This window comes from Leptosomus discolor, chromosome Z (assembly GCF_034619465.1).
Source record: "Leptosomus discolor isolate bLepDis1 chromosome Z, bLepDis1.hap2, whole genome shotgun sequence".
Classification (NCBI taxonomy): Eukaryota; Metazoa; Chordata; class Aves; order Leptosomiformes; family Leptosomidae; genus Leptosomus; species Leptosomus discolor.
In genome coordinates, this window is record NC_141419.1 from 43143426 (window position 1) to 43170384 (window position 26959).

A 26959-nucleotide genomic window follows, 5' to 3' on the forward strand; every position below is an offset into this window, starting at 1 on the left:
ACCAACAAAGAGCCACCAACAAAAAACTCACTCAACAGCTTCTTTCACTCGTAAATAGTTATTCACAGAGGCGCCATTGGTCTGGCCTTGCCCAGAGGTGGGTCCGAAATCGGAGCTGGGGGAGCTTCTGGAAACCTCTTACAGGAGCCAACTCTGTAGCCCCCTCCCCCACTACCAAAACCTCCCCAGACACCAAACTACGACAAAGATCATTACACTTATGTGCACTCACTCTCAGATTATATTACCTACATCAGCAGGTTTCAGAAATAAGAGATCAGAGAAACTTTGTTATTTTAGCTGATGCTCTGACAATAGTAGATCAAGTGTGTATAAATAATAGCTTTCTGTTAAATACTCATGATACTGTGATAGGTAGAGACACGGACAATTTAAAGTGTCAAAATCCAATGCGAATTTTATTATATTAGCAAGCGAACAAGAGCAAAGGCAGCGCTGGGCGGCCGGGGAGTCTGCGCTCCACCAACGGCTCGCAACTTCCCGCCTCGTGTAAGCACATTATATACAGTCTCATTTCCTGCATTCGTGATGTGGCAATCAGGTCGATACTCTGCGCATGTTCCTTCTGTTGCTGGGGGGTCTTTCTCTGCCTCCTGGTGATCGTAAGGATGAAGGCTGAAGTCCTTCCTCGTTGCCCTGTGGGTGGACTTATGCAAGAATGTGACTACTCAACCCCCTCAGCTACGAGTCCTGTTGACTTATGCAAGAATGTCCTTCGGTTGGGCTATCAAGCCTTGCGGGCACATAAATCTTCCATCCATACCTTCCCATACAGGTTTAATGAACAAAGCACAATATGTTACTTATTACAATCCCCCCTTTTTCTTTTGTCCATTATTTTGTTCATTGAACCGTTGTAGCTCTTGAGCACTCAAGACAAGGGTTTCTGCTAAATCGGGCTCATCGGGTACCAATTTGTACTTCGCTCGAACAAGCATCAGGTGAGCGGCTTCTAAACGGTTCTTAACTATCGCGATAACTTTATTAAAAATACAAGGTCCGAATGCAAGCGCTAAAGTGAGCAGTATTAATGGTCCCGCCAATGTTGACAATAAAGTATTAAGCCAAGGAGAATGGTTAAATCATGATTCAGGGTTCGTCCCATTTACACGCTTGGCCTCAGATGTAATTCCCACAGCCTCGTAAAAGGGCGGTCTAATGCCATAACACAGCCAACAGGAGCTGGTCATTTGTGGGTTAGTTTTATTCAATATTTGGTAGCTCGCTTGCATCACTTTCCATAAGGTATTCCCTCCTAAATCTTCTTCCGGGATAGTTATACTAGAGTGAGTATTCTTACTAGTAAACTGGGTATCATTGCTAATTTCTGTATCATTTGTAGGTCCCAGAGTTTGTTCATGTGCGAGTATGGAATTTGGTCCAATTGGTTCAGGATCATTTGGAATGGCCTCCTTTTTATCAGTCCCCCTCTATCCGTTCCTGACTCCCAATAACGAATTCCCCAAGTCTTTCCAGTTACCCACCCCGAGTCATTGGGCTGCGTGATATTTATAAAGATAACATGGGGACTCGAATCGGAAACTTACAATTTCCTCCGGACGCGGAGGGAGATCCCCGGTAAACAGGGTTGTATCAGTACCAGTTGGCACAATGTGGGGGTGAAACTGGGAGACCCAGGAGCAGTTACTGTTTGCACTATGGCTTGATCTTCCCATCTGGATAATGTCCATTTAAAAGGTTAGTGTGCATATGGCTCACAGACAGGGACGCGTAATACTACCCAGATTGCCCCTATAAATATGTATCGGGAAAAGTGGTGGTTTTTGTAATATACCAATTGCTTATTCCTACCCCAATTTGATACCCGTACCCGATTTTTGTCGTTTGCACTCCAGGGCTTCGCCTTTTTGCTACCATCCTTGAGGCAGGATCTCAAGCACTGCTTTGCAGTCCCAATCGTTGGGTTTGTTCCTCCACAGTTTTTTTACTCCTCTGCCTCGCTCGTCTACTCGGTTGCTTCGAGCCACGAGGGGTACCATCGTCTCGGCAGCAGGGGTATTCTTCAGCAGGGCTAGTGCTTACTTTAGCAGCTTGCCTCAGGATGTACGAATTCCAGTTGGTATCTTTAACTTGGGGTGCGTTGCACTTCACCCCTTTCAGGAACTTCCGGCACTGCCCTCTTACTATTTCAACGACAAAAGGAATCGGTTCGTTCGAATGGTAACAATAATTTTCGGGCCGGATTCCCTTAGCAAATATCTCCCACCATTCCCTTGATTCGGGAATAATCTCTCCCTGTGATTCTTTTAATTTTAGTGCCAATTCTGTAAGTTCTCTTTCTCACTTCCAGCAGATTTGGCAGACGCCCCTTGGGGGTCTTCCGTTTCGGCAATGGGCCCACTACCGTTCCCGACGCACCTTACACACAAAGCACACAAATGGGTAACAGTTAATATACCACGCTTGATTTCAGCATCTACATGCCCATCTTCAGTCAGAATTGGATTCTCACTATATTCAATTTTAAAGGTGTTCATTCAGGTCCTTTGAAATTTTATTTTTAGGTCCCCGGGTACACTGGTCACTTGCCACTGTTGATTCTTTACGGGTCCTTTGATTCGGCTGGCGTGAGTTCACCCTCTTTCAGCTGTTCGTATGGAGGTTTCTGTAGTAAATAAAACAGGACAAGGCCCTTCACACTATGGGGTTAGTAAGGTCTCTTTACTTTTAGGTCCCAGCTGGCTGAGTATTTGCCACAACTGGGAACCTTGCAAGTGTTCTTTTGTTAATTTCCCGTAGGTCATGGACTAATCTGTAGGACCCATCAGTTTTCTTTACCGGTAAGATGGGTGTATTGAAGGGAGACATGCATGGTTCCAGTAGCCTTGGTTTAATTAATCTTTCAATCTCTGGTTTCAACCCCATCCTGCCTTCTCGTGAGATTGGGTATTGTTTTATTTTTATTGGAATTTCCGGATCCTTGATAGTTACAGTGAAGGGTGGGATATTTAATTTGCCCACTGTCTCCGGAGTGTACCAAACCTCGGGGTTAATTTTTACTTCATCCTCACGTCTAAGGGGACATAATTTTACTTGTAACTCATTATTTTTAACTTCCAAATTAATGTCCAGTGTGATGATTATATTTTGTCCCAGTAGGTTATAATCTGCTTCTGGGACCAACAATAGGGATCCCACCCCAAATTTAGATTTTGTTTCAAAAAGAATGTCTTTTATTACTGGAACCCCGAAAGGCTCTCCTTTTGCTCCAATTACTTGCTTTGTCTCCGGGGACAAGTGACATCCCCGGGGTAACTCTTGTACTGTGGACCTCTTGGCCCCGGAGTCCACGAGGAACTCGATTTCCTGTTGCTGGGGAATTATTTTAATTTTTATCAAGGGCTCGGTTTTATGTCTAGCCCCCAGCAAATAGAGCCCCTGACACCCCTAATCCTCCTTGAATATTTTCTCATCTTGCAGCCGCTTTCTGCATTCCCTTCTCATATGACCCTTCTTCCCACAATAATAACACTCCACAATAACTCCACAATAATAACTTTCTCCTTGTTCCTTCCACCCCAGGTCTTGGGTCCATCTTGTAATCCCACCCCCACGCTGTCCTTCCCGAGCCACTGCTACCATCAACCTTGCCTGCTTCTTAAACCTCTCGTCTTCCCTTCTGACAAACACCTTCTGTGCCTCCCTCAATAACTCATCCAAACCTCTGTTCTGCCAATCATCTGTCTTCTCAATTTTTTCTTCTAATATCTTCCCATGCATTTGCTACAAATTGCATTTTCAGCAGGGCCTGCCCCTCCTGAGTGTCTACATTCAGACTGGAATACATTTGGAGACTCTTTCGTAGTCTCTCTAACCATTTAGTGGGCGACTCATCTGCTTCTTGATATTCCTTGAAAGCTTTATTAATTCTTCCTCTCTATTCTTCCTCCCTCGGTAGCCACCCCCCTTTTCTTTTAAAGGGTATAAATTTACCCTAGTGTCGGCCACCATCCACAGACTGGCATATTCACTTTCTTCCAAATTAAATGGTTCCTTTGAGTTAACATAAATGTTTAGCGCCTGACATATCCAATCCTCAAATGATCCAAAAATAGGCCAATACAGATGGTCTCCTCGAATCTGTTTTCCGCCCCAGACCTCTATGCAATAATGGATCATTTTTACCTTATCCTTTCCCTGCCTAGAGGGAAAGTTATCCCAGTGTTTCAACATCAGCCCTAGGGGACTATTGGGCGGTATTTGGGGCAATTTCACATGGGGCCCCTCTCCCATGGGCTCAAAGGGCTTGCTTTTCCTTTGTCCCATCTTCTGAGGCACTCACACACACACCAACTGCTCCCCTCGTTTGTGGCTCGCTCCCTCGCGGGCTACGAGAAACGCACTACTAGAGAGTCCGCACTCACTTCCCCCTGGCAGGACGTCTCATACACCGTGCCCCAGGATACCCAACCCAAACCGAACGGATTCCCGGCCTATACTCACGCGTCCTGCGTCTTCGTTCGGAGCTTCGTGCACAAAGATTACAGGGTTACCAGTTCTCCTTTGCTCAGGGTTCAATTTAGGTTCATCGGTCGAGACAGAAGCAACCTGAGGGCTGCAGGGGCCGCCAGATGGCGGGGCGCCTCCCCAGTGCAGCTGCAGGCCACAATCTAGTCGCGATCCGAGTCACGGCACCAAATTGTGATAGGTAGAGACACGGACAATTTAAAGTGTCAAAATCCAATGCGAATTTTATTATATTAGCAAGCGAACAAGAGCAAAGGCAGCGCTGGGCGGCCGGGGAGTCTGCGCTCCACCAACGGCTCGCAACTTCCCGCCTCGTGTAAGCACATTATATACAGTCTCATTTCCTGCATTCGTGATGTGGCAATCAGGTCGATACTCTGCGCATGTTCCTTCTGTTGCTGGGGGGTCTTTCTCTGCCTCCTGGTGATCGTAAGGATGAAGGCTGAAGTCCTTCCTCGTTGCCCTGTGGGTGGACTTATGCAAGAATGTGACTACTCAACCCCCTCAGCTACGAGTCCTGTTGACTTATGCAAGAATGTCCTTCGGTTGGGCTATCAAGCCTTGCGGGCACATAAATCTTCCATCCATACCTTCCCATACAGGTTTAATGAACAAAGCACAATATGTTACTTATTACAATACTGCCATCTACAAACGTTTTTCCTATACTTTTGCAATCCCAAAATAGACAAAGCAACTTTGTAATACCCTCACTCAGCTTTATAAAAGTGAAAACAGTTATTGTCTGGAAGACTATGTGCTAGTTCCTTGGAAAATTCAAGGGCATTCTCTTTCCTTTGACCACCAAAGTCTTGTCTTCTACATGTATACAGGAGGACATTGAGGAGCTTAATGATAAATAGTTCCCTTTCCTGGGCTCAACTGAGTAAGGTTCTATATATATCTCTTCTGACCAACTTTAAAGAAAATCATTAAAATGCAAAATAAGGCCATTTTGCAAGGAGATGGATAACAGAGCTTTCAGAAATTTATCCTAGTGCCTGGACATGGTAGGAAGCAACAGAGAGAACAAAATATAACCCGCCTGAATATAAGGGATTTTCAAAGGCGGTCTCAGCAAAGCTATTACTACTCTTTCAAGTATTTAGTGACATTTTTTATCAAGGCCAATGCTGTTTACCAGGGCCACCAGGACCTTTTGCACAGGGCAAAAAGAGTGTCACTCTTTTAGGCACATCTGACTTGGTCAGAAATCTGTAACTAAGCATGGTTGGGAATAGGTGGAGAAGACCAAGATCACGTACCTACAGTGCTCAATTAGGGTAAGGGATGTGAATGGGGAATTCCCTATATCAAATGTGATTGCTTTAAACACTAGGCTGAAGAACCACGGTTAGGTTTTTAGAATTATGTAGAAATTTTTGTAATTACTTAAAACTTTATAGTATTTAGAGTTACTAGTGTACACTAAGTCAAACAAAGTTAAACAATGTTAAATATAGCTTCAAAAATCCATTCCCCTCCTTACTTTGTCAGCATGTTTCACTGCTACATTTCAGTGTGAAATAAAGTAATTTGCCCCAGTAGAGAGGGGATTTTAAAAGTATCTTTTACAAAGTTGCACATTCAATAAAAACAGCTATCACAACTATAACAATTTTTTATTAAGCTTAACTGGATATAATTAAAATTTGATATAATGAGAATTAGTTGGATATGATTAGAAAAGCCCTGAAGTATCTAATATTTTCCTAACTTCAGCCCCCTTCCAATTTCTTTTTCTAGGAATTCCCTTCCTTCTCTTTCTAGCCTGAAAATTCTTCCAATGCTATAAATATCTTACATTCTGCTATGGGAATCCTTTTCTTTCCCTCACTCCAATGTAATTTGAGAAAATAAATTTTTGGGTTTGATAGAAGACATGGAAAATTTAGAACGGAAAGAAGAATATACTAAAAGTATTTGGAAGTGTTACAGGACTACATGATCTTTGAAGGTCCCTTCCAACCCAAACCTTTCTGTGATTTTGTGACTCCAGTATTTCTAAACACTGTATTCTATTTCAGCACAATTTAAGTGTTAGCATGGAAACACAGCTACGTTACTGCATGAATGTTGCTAATAGCTAGGTATTGTCATCTGGGAAAAATTACAGATCAGAATTAAAACTTGTGAAACTTGGGAGTGTTTCAGTATCAGCATTAAAATGGTTCAGATGATCAATGGAAACTTACTTGTTGTATGACATAGACAGAAAATTTTCTAACTTGACAATGTTATGGATTTTCACCAAGTGTCTAATGTTTTGTCCAGAGCTGCACCTAGCAATTCTAGCTACATGAGACTGCAAATTTTGGTGCACGAGATTTTTCTTAGGGTTCTTTTAATTAGATTGTATGGCCCAGTGACCGTATCACTCAATGACTGTATTACTGTCAGAGACTTCCATAGTTGTGTCAATCATCTATATATTTATCGTTTTCATTTTGGTATGAGTGCCTGGGGCAATCTTAAAATCTTAAGTAAAGAGCTGTTGTTTGTCTGCGTAGGTGTGTCAACAGCAGCACATCTGTATCATAACTTGATAACTGTATCTTGTCAACAGAGAAAGATGAATGCATCTATAGAAGTCTATAACAATAGTTTAGTATTTGAAGAATGTAGAAAAATATATCAGAAATGTGAAAGGAACATAAAAGCTAGACCCAGTAATTTCCCCGTAGATGTGATTCCATCACCGTTAGTTCTGCTTGTACCTTTTTTCACCTATGTTACCTAATTAATTTATGGTTAACTAAGATATCCAATTGCGTTGTAACTTATCAGAAATATTTCAAGATTTTTCTTATATAAGGTGGTTTAGGAGTGGGCTCTCAATTAGCAAAACTAAGCTTCTAACCATTCAATTGTGTTTTTTTGTGAAAAGTAAGAAGAATTGTATTGACCAATGAGAAGATTTTGGTTTGTTTCCTTGCTCACCTCGTTATTAGCTTTACTAGGTTTAGTAGTGCTTATAAATGCCATAACAATTATAGATTTCCTCTTTGCCAGTAAGCTTAAAATTCCAAGGAACTCTGAGTGTATAAGAACAGAGAAATACAAACAGAACTGATTGTTTAAATAAAAAGCTAAGCAATGCATTTGTTTTTTTTCGGGAACACATTACTTCTTTATTTTCTCTAAACTCCCCTCTATATGCTATTGTGTTTACATTTTCCAATCACTTTCATAAAACCATTTCCATTGATCACACCTGCGTGTCTTTTCAGCAGGCTGAAATGAAGATTATAATGTCTGTTTCAATGGTAATTCAGTAGCCTCCTAAAAAACATTTTTCAGGTTCACCAGAATTTGTAAATTTTACTCTTCCTTTGCTGAAGTGCTATATAACTATTAACACCAGCAAAAATATACTTACTGCTGGTGATACTGCCCTACATTGGAGAGAAAGGTAAGGCCTTTATATTTACTTCAGTTAGAGCATTTACATGACTAGCAACAGAATAAAACTAATTTTACTGCTGCCAGTAGGACTAGTTTCACTGCAGTTCAATTAATTATGCAAATTTTACTCTGCTACTGCTATGCACTATTTGTTCAGCTTAAATTTCATAGTTGCTACTTGTGGATTTTTTATTAGGCCAATTTTACATGTAGATTAATGGAGGGTCAGAGAAGATTAGCAATTTGCCTAAGGTTGAACAACTGTCACTACAGTTCAGCAAAACCAAGGAACTTTACCTATCATTCTCTTTTCTTAGTGTAGTCACAGAGAAAAATCTTAAATTACTGAAGCATTTTGGAAACTCTCTGAACACAGACAGATTGAAAAGATCTGAAGAAAACAGTGAGGGAGAGCCACTTACAGGCGACAAAGGAAAACCTAGTACTTGGTCAGAATTTAGGCTGTTTGAATGTTACCCTAAAACATAAACTCCAGAATTCCATAGGACATACTAAGGAAAGAGGTTGCTGTGATCATCATTCCTGCATTAAATAGATCTTCTTCCCAAAATTAGGTTTGACTATATTATTCATTTTTATCTTTTTAACAGTGTTTGATCAATAAGGTTACTTTATAAAAGACAGGTTAAAATTTCAGAATTCAGTGGGAACACTGGCAACACTTGATTCATACTGATTCCCTCTAAGTTGCTTCACAGTTAATGTTTTCAACAACAACTGTCCAGAATATGGCTATTAGCTTTTATCATCCCATGATTAAATTATCCATTAAATTACTCTCCTCTTCCTTCAGTAACATCATTATTTTTAACTTGAAGGAGTCTTGTTTTGTGCTTAATAACATAAACTTGTGATTGTTATTTTTCCTTGTGGAATGCTACCATCTTACTAGGTCTTCTATCCTCCTCCAGATTCTCAGCAAGCTTTACAATAATGGCTGTTTGAATTGTTGTAATTCACTCTTGAGGCTTCATGTCTGAATCAAATAATAATTCAACATGCAAATGGTCCTAACTATAAACTGATAAATAGTTCCTGTTTGTGATCTTCATCAAGTTACTTGTTACTCTTTATACTTGAAGGCACTTACCTCTTCTATATATCCTGCATTTAATTTATAGTCCTCGAAAGTTTGGTGTTTTATCTACAGTTTATCTCTTTTATTAATTTTTTTTTCTTTTTTTTGCCAAATTATTCTCCTTATTTGTTAAAAGAGTAATCTGAGTTTACAATCAGCTTACTTTTGAGCTCCCATTTGCTACATGTTATTCAAGTGGATTGAATTAAACCAATGCTCGATCTGATTGATTTCTGCACCATCTCAGGGCAGGTATAGCAGCTTCAGAAGCTGTTAACTGAAATCATATGTTAACTGTAATAACAGTAATTAATTAAATTTAATTCTTACCAGATACTGATAAGCATGGGATCTGATGAGAATGTTAGAAGTCAGTCATTTAATTTCTCTTCCTCTCTTTTTTTTTCATTTCTCTCCTATATAGATGCTGTTCTACGTTTAAGATGTGTTGTAAGATTCTTAATTACAGTAATCACAGCAGAGAGTTTTGGTGTTATACTTTGGAAAACAGTTGCTCAAGTCCTTCATTGTACACCTGACAGATGGGATGCCATTCAGAAGGATCTGGACAAGCTCAAGAAGTGACTCTGCACATGGGTTGGGGCAACCCCCAGTATCAATACAGGCTGCAGGATGAAGGGATTGAAAACATCCCTGTGGAGAAGGACTTGGGGGTACTGGTGGATAAAAAGCTGGACATGAGCAGGCAGTGTGCATTCACAGCCCAGGAGGCCAACTGTATCCTGCATCAAAAGAAGCATGGCCAGCAGGTCAAGGGAGGTGATTCTCACCCTCTACTCAGCTCTGGTGAGACCCCACCTGAAATCCTGCATCCAGCTCTGGAGTCCTCAGTACAGGAAAGACGTGGACCTGTTGGAGTGGGTCCAGAGGAGTGCCACAAGAATGATCAAAAGGATGGAACACCAGAACAGGCTGAGAGAGCTGGGGTTGTTCAGCCTGTAGAAGAGAAGGCTCCAGGGACACCTTATTGTGGCTTTTCAGTACTTCAAAGGGGGCTTATAAGAAAGATGGGACAGACTATTTAGTAGGGCCTGTAGTAATAGGACAAGGGGTCATGGTTTTAAACCAAAAGAGGGTGAATTCACACTAGATATAAGGAAGAAATTTTTTAAGATGAGGGTGGTGAAACCTGGAATATGTTGTCCAGAGAGGTGGTAGAAGCCCCATCCCTGGAAACATTCAAGGTAAGGTTAGACAGGGCTCTGAGCAATTCTATGATTCTGTGGTTCAAACTTCATAAATTAACTCTCCACTTTAAGGGCCGGGAATGAGTTTGATAGGGAGATTAGGCAAAATAGATCATTTTTAGCTGGCAAATGGATTTATGGATCTGGATATTTTCTTGGTCTTATCTCAGTGCCAAAACAATTCTATCCCAGCAAAACTGTACAAATACTAAATTAAAATAAGGCTAGGATGAGTCAGCCACTTTTCCAGCTTTTTTGCCAATGAAATATGAGTGTTCAACAACAAACATATTTCAGGCTTTAGTATTTTTAAAGCAATTTGGGAGAAAGTGCTGGGTTATTTTATTACCATGCTTTGAGGAACATTCTGCAACTTTATTGGTCACTATCAGTTTAATCTGATATGGGACACTAGTGAGGGGAAAATATTTGGTGATCTTGCCAAAAACAAAAATAAAACCCTGAAGTATGGTCTCAAGCATGGTAAGCAGAGGACAATGTCAATATGTAAGAATACAAAAGCTAAGTTCACTAGCTTCTGGTGTTTCATTTAAGGCAAAAGGAACAGAATTATATGAGATGACATTATTTGGTTTCACAAGCACTGGCTGTATATTCAGCATTAGAGATTCTGTCCACAACTCATGCAAATTTTCAGATTTTTTGTTCAATAGGTCTACATAAATTTATGATCACTGAAAATATTAGAGAGTCATATACTGCTCTTTGGGCTTTTCTCAATAGAAGCATGTATTCATAGTTTTATTTCTGACAAATTTTGTTGCGTGCATTGGACTCCAAATTTATGTTTAACATGTTTTCATTGTCACTTTCAGTTCTATAAACTCTCCCTTCTAACAAATTTTTAAGGGCATTAAAAGATTTGAAGGGACTTTAATACCTTTTTTTTTTCAGAGAAGAGAAACCAATAAAGGGTCCAAAGTGATGGTGTAGCCCCTGATAACAGTATCCCATGAAATGAGTTAAAAAGACCCCGTTTCTAAGGGAATCTAATTCACAGAAAGAAAGTCAAGAACTGATTAACGGTCATGAGAGGAGAACATAGGATTGAAGAATTTATCAAAGGCTGCCTTTTTCATACAATCTAAGCTTCCAAATAGGAAATTAGAAAGTGCAGTGCAAAATAAATTGTGCCTTTGTGTTATTAAAGGGAAAAGTACATGCAGGTCAAGCATAGAAGGACCTTTTATTCAGACACTGACTGCAGCCAATGCATGAATAACAACTGTCAAATTGACATTCCTGTGACTGGTGATCCAGCTGAGGATTTTGATCCACTTATAGGTCTTTCTTAAATGCCAAGACTTTTATCTTAGATGATGGTCTGTGGTTAAAGAAGGAATTATTGATGTATTACGCAGTGCATCTTTCCTGAGCTAAAACTACAAGGAGAATCTTGTTAGATGGTATTGCATCTGAACCTATTTCACGAGTTACACTCTTTGAAGAAAGGATTATGGGGAGAACTTCATTTTCACTTGAAATCTTCTTTATTAAGAAAGAAAGTTATCAGGCATTTGGGAGCTCATTCTGGAGCTGTATAAGCATTATGGAGTGCATGCTGAGTCAGCAAAAATATGGAAGTTATTTCTGTTTTCTGTGCAGTACCTAACTGACAGGAGTTAGAATGTACACAAAGCACAATTTCCTAATCAGAACACTTTCTAAGTCTCTATAACTAGTTTTCTTGCAGTATGACACAACCTTTTCCACCCTGTGCTCCTCCAAATATGTGTCAAAGAAAATAACAGTTCCACATAGTCTAAAAAGCATTTAAGGCACAATCCACAATTTTGGATTTAAAAATCTACAGCTTAAGGTGAACTGTGCAAAAATGTCTCAGAATCCTGGAAATTCAAACCTGAACAGACTTACTTATCAAGTACAGTTGCCAATATTCAACCAGTTGCTATCTAACAGCCAAGTGCTGCATTGCTCCATCCTCTTGTCATATTTAACAGTTGAAAAAGTGACTGGACTTATGTGACCAAAACCTGTGTGTTCTGTTGAATACTTTTAATTTTGTGTGTAACAAGACAAAGAGCAGTGTCTTCTTATGCTGGATTAAATGTCAGATTTATTTCATGCACAGTTTTACAGTTATATTATTTTATTCATAGTTAGTAATTGAATTGTAGTAGTCATAGGGTGTTATAATTAAAGACTGGACTACATTGTACATACACACTGGATTATACAGAGGAGAAAAGTTCCTATAGTAAGTAAATTACAATCAAAATAAACAAGTGCATGGTCAGGATTGCATGAAGAAAGATACATTACCAAAGAAAAAAAGGAAAAAAAACCTGAATATTTTTTGTGCATATTACTGCATCTCCACAACACATATCTTAATTATATGTTTATTTCTAATATAAACTAATATAAATAAACTAATTTATTACCATGTAGTTCAAAATGTTAGTAGACTAGCATTTATATTATGCAGGATGTCACTAAAGAAACTAATATATTCCTAATAAAGAAAAGATGCTGAAATATACAAGATGCTGTTAAGTTTCAATTCCAAGTTTGGTGATTGGATAGCACAGCTGATCTAGATAAATCAATCAGAAGTGATACAACTTGTTTAAGGGATTGATCTGTTTTCTTTTTATGGAAATGCCAAACAGATAAAAATAATTACTAGAGTAGAGTCAGGAAATAATTTTAACTATATTCCTGAACATGGGCAGTTAGAACCACCACGAAGTAAAGAGGAAATAATACCAATAAAGAACTAGCAAGATTTATTTTTCATGTAACTGCTATCTCCATAAAAGAGAAAATGCTAGTTAGTGGTACAAAACAAACATATCCGTGTGAATACGTGCTGTTGGGAAAATACCTGTCAACATACTGGAGAAACCTGGAGGTTCAAGTTTGCTGCTTTTTGAATAAGATCAATTAGTGAAAGAATACTCATATAAAAGTTTAGGGGGAAAAAAAATCTTGAAAATATCCACAACTGTATGTTGACATAGTAGACTTGAACTCTTTTTATAAATCAGAATTTTACCTTTCCTACTGATTTCTGTTTGCTGCTAAACTTGAGTAACGGAAGTCAAACAGAATAAAATTCCTAAGACTCCTATGCACTCACTAAACTTGCAAAGCTAATGTGCTTATAGCATAGCCTTAGTCTCCTGTTGCAAAAACATTTACACTAGGAGCAATACTTAAAGAAGGAAAGCTTCTGAAAGTTTTCAGGTATTTTATTCCTAAACGGTAGTGCCAACATGAAAAGGAACTAAGACAACAGTGATGGAGAAAAACATTTCCAACTTTGAAAGGACCTCTAACCCACATGACCCAGTCACAGCAAGCATTTAGGCTGTTCAGCCTGGAGAAGAGAAGATTCCAGGGATACATTGTTGTGACCTTTCAATGTATAAAGAGGGCTTATAAGAAAGACTTTTTACCAGGGGCTGTAGTGACAGAACAAGTGACAACAGTTTTAAACTGAAAATGGGTAGGTCTAAATTTTACTTAAGGAAGAAATTTTTTACAATAAGGGTGATTTGTGCGGTTAGTCACGCGGGCAGGACCAGCCGTGGTTGCAACCCAGCCAGAAGCTGTTGCAAAAGAAATGTGGCAACCCAGACAGAGGTCCCACACAAACATGTAGGTGTCCAGGCCTCCAGCTGCAGAGAGTACCAGAGCGTTACATTTGCAATGGAGGACTGCGGAGACAACACCTGTGTTGGATCTGAGCAGGTGAATGATCTGCTCAGCCTTGTGGCTGAGCTGAAAAAGGAGGTCAAAAGGCTGAGGGCTGTAAGGGAGTGTGAGAGGGAGATAGACTGATGGAGTCAGACTTCACCTTCCTTGGAACAGTCCCAACAGGCACACAGTGCTAAGGACACGGAGGGTTCCCTATCCTCTCTCCATATCACTGAATGTGATGACTTAGAGGGTAGGGATCAATGGCAACAAGTTCCTGCCAGGCACGGCAGGCATGGCACCCCAGTAGCTACCGCACCCCCAGGTGCCCTTGCTAAATAGATATGCTGCTCTGCAGGGAGAATCAAACACCAACGAGGGTGAAGGTTCACCTAGCTCAGTGGTGTTGCCAGTAAGTCAGACTAAGCGCTGTATGAAAACAGCCTCAATAAAGAATAAAAGGCGCGTACATGTCATAGGGGACTCATTTTGAAGGGAATGGAAGGCCCTATTTGCAGACTGGACCCACTTCTTAGGGAACTCTGCTGCCTCCCTGGGGCCAGGGTCAAGGAAGTAAAAAGAAAACTTCCTACCCTGGTTCATGCCTCGGATTACTACTCGTTACTAATTTTTCAAGTAGGTAGTGATGAACTAGTAGAATCAAGAAGTCCACAGGCAATGAAAAGAGACTTCAGGACCCTGGGTCAGCTGGTTAAGGGATCAGAAGCGCAAGTAGTGTTCTCCTCTATCCCACCAATTGCAAGGAGTGATGTTTTGACAGGAAGAGCCATTAGATGAATTCTTGGTTTTGAGCCTGGTGTCACCGGCAGAACTTTTGGTTGGTCTATAAGATACCTGGCCTGCTAGCAACAGATGGGGTTAACTTGTCTCAAAGTGGGAAAAGGATCCAGGGACAAGAATTAGCAGAGCTTATAGGAAGAGCTTTATACTAGCTTCAAAGGGGGATGGGAATGAAACCAGGCTTGCCAGAGAAGAACCTGAATGTGGCATATCAGTGCTCATGGGTCGGTGTACTGGTGTGTTTTTTCAGTCTGACATGTCAGTTGAGGAGGGGGATGGTGACCCATCCAGCATCAAAAACACTAGGCTTGTTGATAAGTTAGTAACCATGGAAGCGTCTGAGAACGGTCAGGTAGGAATTAGGGCCTTCTCCTTCCAAAACAGTCGCAGGATCATTAGCTCAGCTGAAGTGCATCTATACTAATGCACACAGCATGGGCAATAAACAGGAGGAGTTGGAGACCATTCTGCAGCGAGAAAACTATGATATAGCTGCCATCATAGAAACCTGATGGGATGACTCCCACAATTGGAGTGCTGCAATCAATGGGTACCAACTTTTCAGAAGGGACAGGCAAGGAAGAAGAGGTGGTGGGGTGGCCCTCTATAATAGGGAGACATATAAATTCACACAAATTAATGACAGTGATGATAGGGTCAAGTCACTATGGGTAAGAATCAGAGGAAAGGCAAACAAGGTTGATATTGTGGTAGGGATCTGTTACAGACCATCCAACCAGGATGAAGTGGTGGGTGGAATATTTTATAAGCAGTTGGGAGAAGTTTCACAATCACTACTCCTTGTTCTCATGAAGGACTTTTAATTTTCCTGATATCTGCTGGAAATAAAATTGTCTTGGTTTGAAAGACAGGTGTCTGCGGAGGAAGGCAGGAGCCTCCCTTGAAATGGAAAATGCAACCCCCTTCCCTCCAAATTATTATAATTTTGAAATTAACGGGCCTTCAGGCAAAGATATGGGGAATAGGAATAACAGTTCTTTACTAATATCTATATATATACATATAACACAAGGCAGGGAAAAAAAACAAACAACCCACTGGTTTACACTGACAGAGTCAGAAATACAACCTGACACCCTGTTAGGGTGGCAGTAGCAGTCCGATAAGATGGTGTCTGCAGTCCTCCTGAAGCGATGGATGTAGTTCTGTTGAAGCAGCGATCAGGTAAAAGGGTCTGGTCTTCCTCCGAAGGTCCGGTGGTAGGTAGGTAGCTCTCGTCCTCTGGAACTCCAGTGGGGGGAAAAACTCCTCTGGGAATCCAGTGGAAGAAGGCTGCTAGGGTGTTCGAGATCTCAGTTTTTATTTAGCATGGACTGCTTGGCTCCTTCCCCCCACCGGGCGGAGCATCTCACAATGGGATGGGGAGTCGTGAGGCAGTTGCTTGATGGGCCATTAACAGGAGATAGTCCAGGAGCGAGTTATGGATGGGTCAGGCGATAAGGCATTGTTGTGCCCATTAACAGAAGAGAGTCCAGAGGGGGGGAGGCAGGGAGCACCACCCCACCTGGTCTCAACAGCTCCTGAAGATGGTAATAGAATACTTTTTTTCTTTTGGCACATTTTACACTGTAACCTAGGACACAATACAGCAGAGAGAGAACAGTCCCAGAGGTCTCTTGAGTGTGTGGAAGATGACTTCCTGACACAATAAGTAAGGGAGCCAACTAGGGAAGGTGCACTCCTGGACCTGCTCCTTGTGAACAGAGCGGACCTTGTGGAGGAAATAAAGGTTGGAGGCTGTCCAGGACATAGTGATCATGAAATGATAGAGTTTTCAATCCTTGGGGAAGTAACGAGGGGATCAGTAAAACTGCCATCTTGGACTTCTGGAGGGCAGTATTTGGCCTGTTCAGGAGACTGATTGACAAAGTCCCTTGGGAGGCAGCCCTGAAGGGTAAAGGAGTCCAGGAAGGCTGGACAACCTTCAAGAAGGAAGTCTTAAAGGTGCAGGAGCAGGCTGTCCCTGTGTGCCCAAAAATGACTTGGCAAGGAAGAAGATCGGCCTGGCTGAATAGGGACCTTTAGCATGACCTCAGGAACAAAAGGAGAGTTTATGACCTTCAGAAGAGGGGGCAGGTCTCTCATGAGGACTATAAAGAAGTAGTGAGGCTATGCAGGGAGAAAATTAGCAGAGCCAAAGCCCAATTAGAACTTAAAATAGCTATAACTGTTAAGGACAATCAAAAATGTTTCTATAAATACATCAACAACAAAAGGAGGACTAGGGAAAATCTTCCTCCTTTACTAGATAGAGGGGGAAACACCGTGACAGGATGAGGAGAAGCATGAGGTGCTCAATGCTTTCTTTGCCTCAGTCTTTAGTGGTAGAACTAGTTGTTCCCTAGACACCCAGCCCCTCGAGCTGGAAGACGGGGTGGGGGGGCAGAATGTGGCCTTCACAATTGAAGAGGAAGTGGTCAGTGACCTACTACACCACTTAGATGCACACAGGCCTATGGGGCCGGATGGGCTACATCCAAGAGTACTGAAAGAGTTGGTGGATGTGCTCACCGAGCCTCTTTCCATCATCTACCAGAAGTCCTGGCTAACTGGGGAGGTCCCAGTGGACTGGAGAATAGCAAATGCGACACCCATCTACAAGAAAGGCCAAAATGAGGACCTGGGAAACTACAGACCTGTCAGTCTGACCTCGGTGCCAGGGAAGGTCAGGGAGTAGATCATCTTGAGTGCCATTACGAGCCATTTACAGAACAACCAGGTGATCAGGCCCAGTCAGCATAGGTTTATGAAAGGGAGGTCCTGCTTAACAAATCCCATCTCCTTCTATGACAAGATGACCCACCTGATGGATGAGGGAAAGGCTGTGGATATTGTTTACCTCGACCTCTGTAAAGCCTTTGACACTGTTTCCCATGGAATTCTAGTGAAGAAACTGCCTGCTTATGGCTTGGATGAGCATACGCTCTGCTGGGTGAAACACTGGCTGGACGGCCGGGCCCAGAAAGTGGTGATCAATGGAGTTAAATCCAGCTGGCGGCCAGTCACAAGTGGTGTTCCTCAGGGGTCAGCACTAGAGACGCTTCAGTTTAACATATTTATCAATGATCTTGATGAAGGGATAGAATGCACCCTCAGTAAGTTTGCAGATGACAAGTTAGATGGGAGTGTTGATTTGCTTGAGGGTAGGGAAGCTTTACAGAGGAACTTGGACAGGCTGGATCAATGGGCCAAGGCCAACTGGATGAGCTTCAACAAGGCCAAGTGCTAGGTCCTGCACTTGGACCACAACAACCCCATGCAGCGCTACAGGCTTGGGGAAGAGTGGCTGGAAAGCTGCCTGGCAGAAAAGGAGCTGAGGGTGCTGATTGACAAGTGGCTGAATATGAGTCAGCAGTGTGCCTGGGTGGCTAGAAAAGCCAATGGCTTCCTGGCTTGTATTAGGAATAGTGTGGCCAGCAGGAGTAGGGAGGTGATTGTCCCCCTGTATTCAGCATTGGTGAGGCCACACCTCAAGTACTGTGTTCAGTTTTGGGCACCTCAATACAAGAAAGACATTGAGGTGCTGGAGAGAGTGCAGAGAAGGGCAGCAAAGCTGGTGAAAGGCCTAGAGAACAAGTCTTATGAATCGAAGCTGAGGGAACTGGGGCTATTTAGTCTTAAGAAAAGGAGGCTGGGGGGAGACCTTGTTGCTCTCTACAACTACCTGAGAGGACATTGTAGAGAGGCAGATGCTGGTCTCTTCTCACAGGTAGTTAATGATAGAACAAGAAGGAACGGACTCAAGCTGCACCAGGGTAGGTTTAGGCTACACATTAGGAAAAAAATTTTCACTGAAAGGATTGTCAGACATCCGAATAGGCTGCCCAAGGAGGTGGTTGAGTCACCATTCCTTTGTGTGTTTAAAGGTCATTTAGATGTGGTGTTTGGAGATATGGTTTAGGGGTGTACTTGGTAGCAAAGGGTTGATGGTTGGACTTGATGATCTCAAAGGTCTTTTCCAACCTGAATGATTCTATGATTCTATGATGAGACACTGGAACAGGTTGCCCAAAGAAGTTGGCAGGTGGCCCAGAAGAGTTCAAGGTCAGGTTTGATGAGGCTTTGAGCAACCTGATCTAGTGGGAGGTGTCCCTGCCATGGCAGGGTGATTGGAACTAAGTGATCTTTAAGGCTTGTCCCAACCCAAACCATTCTGTGATTCTATGATTTAGTTTTGGAAGAAAATACTGTCATTCTGTCATCCTATCAAACTGGGTCTCTGGATATTTACCAGAATTTCTCTTCTCATTAATTCATCCACAAAACTATTGATTTTGGATATGAACCTAGTGTTTATTCTGTTCCCTGTAAATGTGACATCAGAGGGAACAGGAATGAAAATGAGTAAGGAGAATGGGAAGAAATCACCAATCTTTTAAATTCACACTGAGGTGTCTATGAAAGACAATATTGAAATTTCACAAACAAAAAAATTGTTAAAGCTAAGATATAGACACAACAGGTAGAAGCTAGGTAGTAAGTGAAAACATAGAGGCCTGAACTTCCTGAATCTGTATACCTAAATTGGAATCTCTATTTCAATGTGTATACCTGGGCACAGGACATTAAAATGTTGTTTTAAAGTATATTTTTAAATCAATGGGTTTTGACACGGAAAAATATCTTAATATCTTAATATCTTAAACAACTGAAGCAGTTATTTTACTCAGTTATTTTAGGTCACTTAGGACTTTTAGAGTGATAGCTGGTCAAAACACAGTGAGACAAAACCAAAGAAGACCATTTTTTCCCTTGAATTATTTTTCACCATCTTCAAGGAATAACTTCCACAAAATAGCTTCCTGCCTAGGGTATTGCAATTTAGAACAGTGTCTCCCAAACATTTGAGACAAAACTCCCCACTTTTAGAGACAATCATATAGCTTTGATTCTATTTTTTTTTTAATTCAAAATGATCCTAGAAAGAGGTAAAGACCACTCTACCATGGCCACAACATGGATACTACTACTCAGAATAATAACACCACCTACAAAAAAAAAATTCTGAACACTTTCCATTCAGTTTTCAGAGCAGAGCAGTTTTCTTTCCACACAGAAGACAATCCACTTGTCTTGCAATAATAGATGGCCTAGTACTACATACAAACTCTCTTTTAATCAAAAAGATAGCAGCTGTAATGGGTCTGCCTGAGATGCAGCCCTCACCGTGCTGTGCAGTGGTAGCTAGATAACACACTAGTGTTTTGTCTACTGCTGAGCCGGGCTCACACAGCACCAAGGCTGCTTCCCCAACATTTCCTCAGTAGGCTGGGGGTGGGTAAAAACTTGGGAGGGGCTATAGCCAGGACAGCTGACCCAGACTGTCCAAAGGGATATTCCATACCACACGACGTCTGCTCAGCAATATAAGCTGGGGAAAACAGGAAGAAGAGGGGGACATTCGTTTCGCGTTTGTCATCCAGAGCAACCGCTACGTGTACCAGAGCCCTACTTCCCAGGAAGTGGCTGGACATCACCTGCTGATGGGAAGTAGAGAACAAGATCTTTTGTTTTGCTTTTGCTTCCGCGCGCGGCTTTTGCTTCATTAAACTGTCTTTATCCGACCCACGTGCCCATTGTTATATTTTCTCTCCCCTGTCCAGCTGAGGGGGTGAGAGTGATAGAGTGGCTTTGGTGAGTACCTGGCATCTGGCCAGGGCCAAACCACCACAAACATCCAGCCATTAGTTTCAGCATCTGTGCAAGCCCACATAGAAAAACAATTGCACTCAACATTTGGCTTCAGTAGCCACAATATACCAGTATCACCCAGCCACACATGTCATGATTTGGGCCCACGCAGCAGCAGCCGGCCGCTCTCTCCGCCCCCCCCCTCCCCCCGCCCCGCCCCGCCCCCCCCCCCCGCCCCGCCTCCCGTGACAGGTGGGGAGCAGAATCGGAAGAAAAGTCTAAAACCGCGTGGGTTGAGATAAGGACAGTTTAATGGAACAACACAAGGAGAGAAGATACAATGGTAACAACAATACTAATGAAATAATACAGTGAGACATGGAATGGAACTGCTCACCCACCACCCTGACCCTGGCATCCCCTTTCTGACCTGCACATGCTCCCCCAACCGTTCCCCCCTTATATACTGAGCATGGTGTCGGCATGGTATCCAGTACCCTTTGGCTACTTCAGTTCGGCTGTCCTGGCTGTGCCCCCTCCCAGCTTCTTGTAAAAAATAACCCTGTCCTAGCCAAACCCAGGACACACGTATGCAACTTTCTATTGATGCTCATATGATCCCTATTAACATGAGGTAAATTTTGCAGAAAATTAATTTCTACATCCAGCACAGCTGGTTCAGTTTCAACTCAGAATCTCCTCAAAAAGAACTAACCACGACTACCCCTGAAAAAAGTAACAACATCTTGTTCTGACCAGAGGAGAGAAAGTACTTTGAAGACATAGGTATAGCAATATCCTCCAATCCACCTACCTCTTTAAAAGCATACAAGCTCTTCAGAAACATGGTGTAAAAGCCTCCAAATTTATAATGAACTTTAACTCCCATCTACAACTGGGGAGTAAACTGTCCTCCTTTCACCTCTAGCTCTCAGACTCTTCTAGCTCTTCTTCCTTTCTGAAGAAGTGTGCAGTGATACCCACACCTACTAATCAACCATGAAAACAATTCAGAGATCTTAGGTAGTACGAAACTGGGCCACTTACCTCCACGGTTTACATTGCCTTAAGAGCACTCTTCCTACATTTCTGCTACAGGATGTAGTCCGTTATTATTGTCACCTTAACCTTTTGGCTGTTAACTACAGTCTTATTTGAAGCTATATTTGGAAAACATTTAAACTGTTAACAATCTCTATAAGCCTGGACTTCTGATAACTAATATTGTACTCCAGCTTTCACAAAACAGGGGTGCCTGTTTGCAGTAATTCAAGATGCAAAAACATCATCATAATCTGTAAACCAGAAGAGCTGAAAGCCCAAAGGACCCAGCACAAGAACTACTCAACACTACCTAATTTTAGTGTCTTATTTACTGTTTTGGGGGCTGCACTCTCAGACCTCAAATGCCACAGGGGTTAAAGCACTCCTATGAGCAGCAGGTGCTGACACCATCAGCACAGCAAGAGGCAGCAGAGCAGAACAGATTCAAGGGAGGAAGGTGCTGCCTGAGCTCTCCCTGCAGCATTAGCAGTGGGGACCTCACCTGCAGGACTTGTGGTCTGCACAAAGTCACTAGGGAAGGAGCTGCAGGGAGAGGTGAGCACGTTGTGCACTGCAAGGGAAAATGAAGAGGAGATTGACAGGCTCTACCTGGAAAATCGAGACAAGAGTCTGAGCCATAAAAGCAAAGAAGAACAGCTGAAGCTTGGGTCACGCAAGCAGTGGAGGGTAGCTGTTTGCTTGGAAAAGGCTGGAAGCTTGTGATTACTAGCAGCAGAGGAGAGGTTCCTGCTCCACCTGAAGAGCTGCAGCTTCTGCAAAGGTATAGTATGGCAAGCACAGGTAAGGATAAACACGACCCATGAGGGGACCCATCAGAGCCAGCTGAGCTCAAACTTTGTAACCACACAAAGGAGAGAAGACATGTGCTAGTCTCAGAAGACTCCCTCTTGCAAAACTCAGACATCAATCTCTCAACTCAGACTCATGTCTCAGGAAGTTTGTTGCTTGCCAGGGGTCAGGATCTAGGGTGTGGAAGGCGGTTCTGCCAGAGGTTATTTGCTCCTTGGAGTCTTACCCCTTACTGATTTTCCACATGGACACCAACAATACTGCTAGGGATAACCTGAAACATATCAGGAGAGATTACAGAGATTTGGGGATGAGAGTGAAAGACGTGGAGGCCCAAGTGGTTGTCTTCTCAATCTTGCCAGTAAAGCGAAAATGTTCAAGCAGAAATGAACTTATCCAACCGGTCAACATCTGCATGCATGGCTCATATCAAAGGGAGTACTTGTGTTTCTATGACCTCAAGACATGCTGTGAAGAGTGAGGACTAGTGACCAGGTACAGGCTATATTGGATGAAGCTGGACAAGAATGTGTTTGCAAACAAACCTGCCAGCTTGGTGAGGAGGGTTTTAGCTAGATGTGCCTAGGCAGGATTACCATAACCTGAAGAGAACTGATGGCACAAGTTGAGGAGACGCATCTGATGGACAGCAAGACAGAGCAGGATCCCACGCTGTGTCTGTAAAAGCAGCACAGCTTTGGACTTATTTCAACCATCTATGCGCAAATGCCCATAAACTGGGCTGCAAGCAGGAGGAATTAGAAATTCATACACAGCTGCAGAGCTACGGCTTTACTGGGATTACAGAGATATGGTAGGATAACTCTTATGGATGGAATGCTGTAAAGGAGACATACAGTCTTTAGGAAAGACAGTGGGAAGGCATGAAGGAAAGGCTGGATTAGGCAGCCACTGAAGGTCCTTTCCGACTCGAATTTTGATCTTGTGATTCTTCACTCTGCACTATGATAATTCTTTCAGTGTCTAAAAATCTGGTTTAGATGCTTTAGTAAGTAACATGAATATAGACCAATGCAAAGCTATATACTGTCTTTGTAACAGAAATTTTTAAATTGGTATTAACAGAGAAAGAATGGAAATATCTGCGTGTGGAAGAATGAAGAGCAAATGAAGGAATGTAAGAATGGCACATGCCAATTGCACCTAGCTCAGCAGGTTATCAGGATCACAGCACATCTGCAAGTAGTTTCTAAAGTTCTGAGTTTTTTCCAGAGTGGAAAGACAAAGGACAGCCTAAAACAGGAAGTAAACTATACCCAGACTGAAACATACATAGGATAGGCTAAACACAGAATCCATTAAGAAATCGGGCGGGGGGAGGGGGAGATAAAGAACGTATTTGGAACTATAAAATACCCAAGTGGGTGATGAAAGACAGTAAGTCATTAAGGACAAAGGAAAATGTATTAAGAACAAAGGAAACTGTACTACAATAAAAATATTTACATACATGCAGCAAAGGAAGGGGTTAAAACTCAGTGCATAGTTTTTCTATGCACAGCTGTATAGAACGTGTCCTTAGTACTCTAGTGGAGTATATACATGAGAGTGCATATAGGGCATTGTTAATTGTTGAACAACATTTAACATAGGAGAAGATAAATTGTCTTGGAATTACAGTATCTTTGGGGATTAGCACTCTAGCCTGCCTTAGGGAAGTAATGACACAGGCAAAACAAAAATATGAGGATTAGTGCCTATGCTAATACAGTAGGAGGGATGAATGAGTGGGTGAGTAATAACTGGGAACTGTACAGAGGACCATAAACACAGTGAGACCTGTACTAAACTACTATTCAACTACTACAACTCACAACTTGGTATTAGAAGACTTCAGTGTTTTACATTGCTTCCAGAAGGAAAAGTTCTGTACAGACAGATATTTCTACAAGGCTGAAAATCATCAAGCCCAATTTTAGGTTTGGATTTGGAACAACTTATCAACAGATAAGTTTAAATAGTTATTTATTTGAAAGCTTTCTCATATAGTTTCAACATTTTCCTAAGGGTGGTCAGGTTATGAACTTGACTCAATAGGTGAAACCTCTCAAATGATTATGTTTTGTCCCCAGTTCTAATCTGTTTTGGCATGGGTATTGTGAATCACTGAGCAAAAAATTACTCAGTGATGAGCACAACATAAATAAGAGATGTTAAGAAAAAGATCTCTACCAGTTTATAGTATTGTAAAGCTATAGGGCAAGTGTATCTACACAACTAAAGCTTCTCTTTTTACTTCATTCAACAAACTAGCCATACTGCAATTGTGCTAGAACTGTGTAATTAGAAACACAATAGCAATGCAGCATCTGTGTACTGCATAACACGGGAATCTGAAGAGAAACAGTAACATGATATTTGGGTCCATAAAAATGACACACTATTAGAAAATAAGGAATAAGCAATTTCTTGAGGGGGGATCATTTAAATGTGACATAACTAATAAACATGTCTGATAATAAGGAAGAAAAAGGGGAGTGAACCACTTTGGTTTCCTTTTTTTCCCCTCATTTCCTTCCTAATCCATTAGGTTTAAGATTAAATTTTTCTATCGTATTGTTTCCTTCAAAGCCGCTTTTTGTCACGGTTTAATAACTTAATTTTATTTTCTTTTCAGTGGTAACTCTTGTCTTTTCTCTTGGTTTTGGCTTCTTCACTTTTTTTTGTGATTTAATTGAAATTGTTTTCCAACATTGTTACACAATGCCCTAATACTACTAACATAAGACACTTGTCAACAACTATAAGTGAAGATAATTTTGACATTATCTTGACAATATTCTAGATTTTGTAAACTTGATAATCAGCACATATCTTTACGTTTGAGCACGGGAAAACTATTACCCAATAGGACTAAGTTCATATCCTGCCTTGAATCTCTTTTGAACACAACATTGCTTAGTATTTGCAACATCTTCTCTTGACATTTCTAAAGTAATTTGCACCAATTAAAAGACTTAAACCTGTGAGTTTTGTATGCTCCAAAGCTCCTGTAAGTCATCTGATTTAATACTGTGCTACTTTTGAAAAGATTTACATGTAAAGAGGTTATAAAAATATTATTATTTCTCTTGATTTTGTAATATTTTTCATACATTTTAATAAACACCCAACTTAGATATTCTAGAAGAAAATTATTTATAAGATGGATGTGTACAATAGTTTGAGATTCAATATCAAAATTCAAATAAGAACAATACAAAAATGCAGAGATAACAGCATGGTATTTTTTCTACATGTACTAGAAAATTGTTATTAAAAATCATGGATGGTATATGGACACTTTCTATCTTTAATAATGGAATAAATATGAAATTGGATCTTGTGAATTATTCATGAAGTTCAATTTGACAGGATTAAGTTTTCTTACAATGAAGCTATTGTACAAATTTTATTCTGAGAAAAAAATGTTGCTTTTACTAAGTTGCTAATTCCACAAGAAGGAAATGTAGCTTATAACATAAGTTCTAAGCCTATTAGATCTGTAGGTTTAGAAAAACATGATCTGTGCTGCAAAAAGACTGAAGCAAGCTCATAGATTAGTTCTGTTTTCATTTAAAAGGATCCACAATTTCACAGAGAAAATGGAGGAAAAGTAAAAACACCTTAGAATTTGATTCTTGAGGAAACTGAGGAGAAACTAGACAGAATTCACTCTGTTTTTAAGCTACATACAGTGTAAAGAGAAGAGATTGAAATGAACCTGGATTGCAGCCAGACTGACTGGAAGGCAACATTTGATGCAATTAAAAATCATTTTCATGTCCATGATAGAACTGTTTCATGTTATGAAATGCAAGTTTAAGCGTATTTTCCAGAAAACTGTCTCCTAGCATATTTCCCTCCACAGTACTTAAAAAAAAAAAAAAGTCACCTGTCCAATAAAGCAGCTGGAAAAGACTTTTTTGTCACATTTTTGTAATATGAAAATCCTTTTGGGGGATCAGGGTGACTGTTCAAGAAGAGGTTGCCTGAAATTCTTAGGGAAATCGGAATGCTTTTTTTTTTTATTTCCCCCCTCATTTTAAGGGATAACTGGTCATTTTTAACCCAGTATCTGGTAGTGCTTAAGGCTAAACTTAATTTTGAATAATTCTAACTGTAAATTCTAATAGTAAGAAGGGACAACATTGGTATCAGCAGAAGCTGAGCAATGCTAGACAAAATCTTTTTAGTCATTGCAGTTTTACTGAAATCTTTTGAGCCACCATACCTTTAAGTGTATAACACACTCATTAGGATACACATTCATTAGGATAAGTAAAAGATCTGGGAAAACAGGATTCCTCTTCTAGAAGCCTTGAAAAAAATAGGCATTAATTACAAAAGTGGACCAAAGAAATAAAAATTTAAAAGTGGGTAGGAGTAACCCAACACAAAACACATTACATTTATTCACTGTAGTAATATGAAGTGAATAAATTTATAATATAATTTATAATAATGAAGCCTGTAAGCATAAAATAAAATTTTTAAGTTATTTGGCAAAAAATACCCTCTTTTTAAGATACTGTTTTTACTCAAGTGGCAAGAGAAACTTTAGGGGAGTTTCTGCAACAAAAGAGTGTAAAGAACAAAACTTCCTTACAAATGTCCTATTAAAGGAATCTACAAAATACTTGAGATGTTTAAAGTGCTATAATGTTACTCTAAAGGCAGATTAGACACATCCAGGAGAAAATTCCTGTCTGTACAGAGGAACCATAGCCTGTGATTAGGTCAGTGC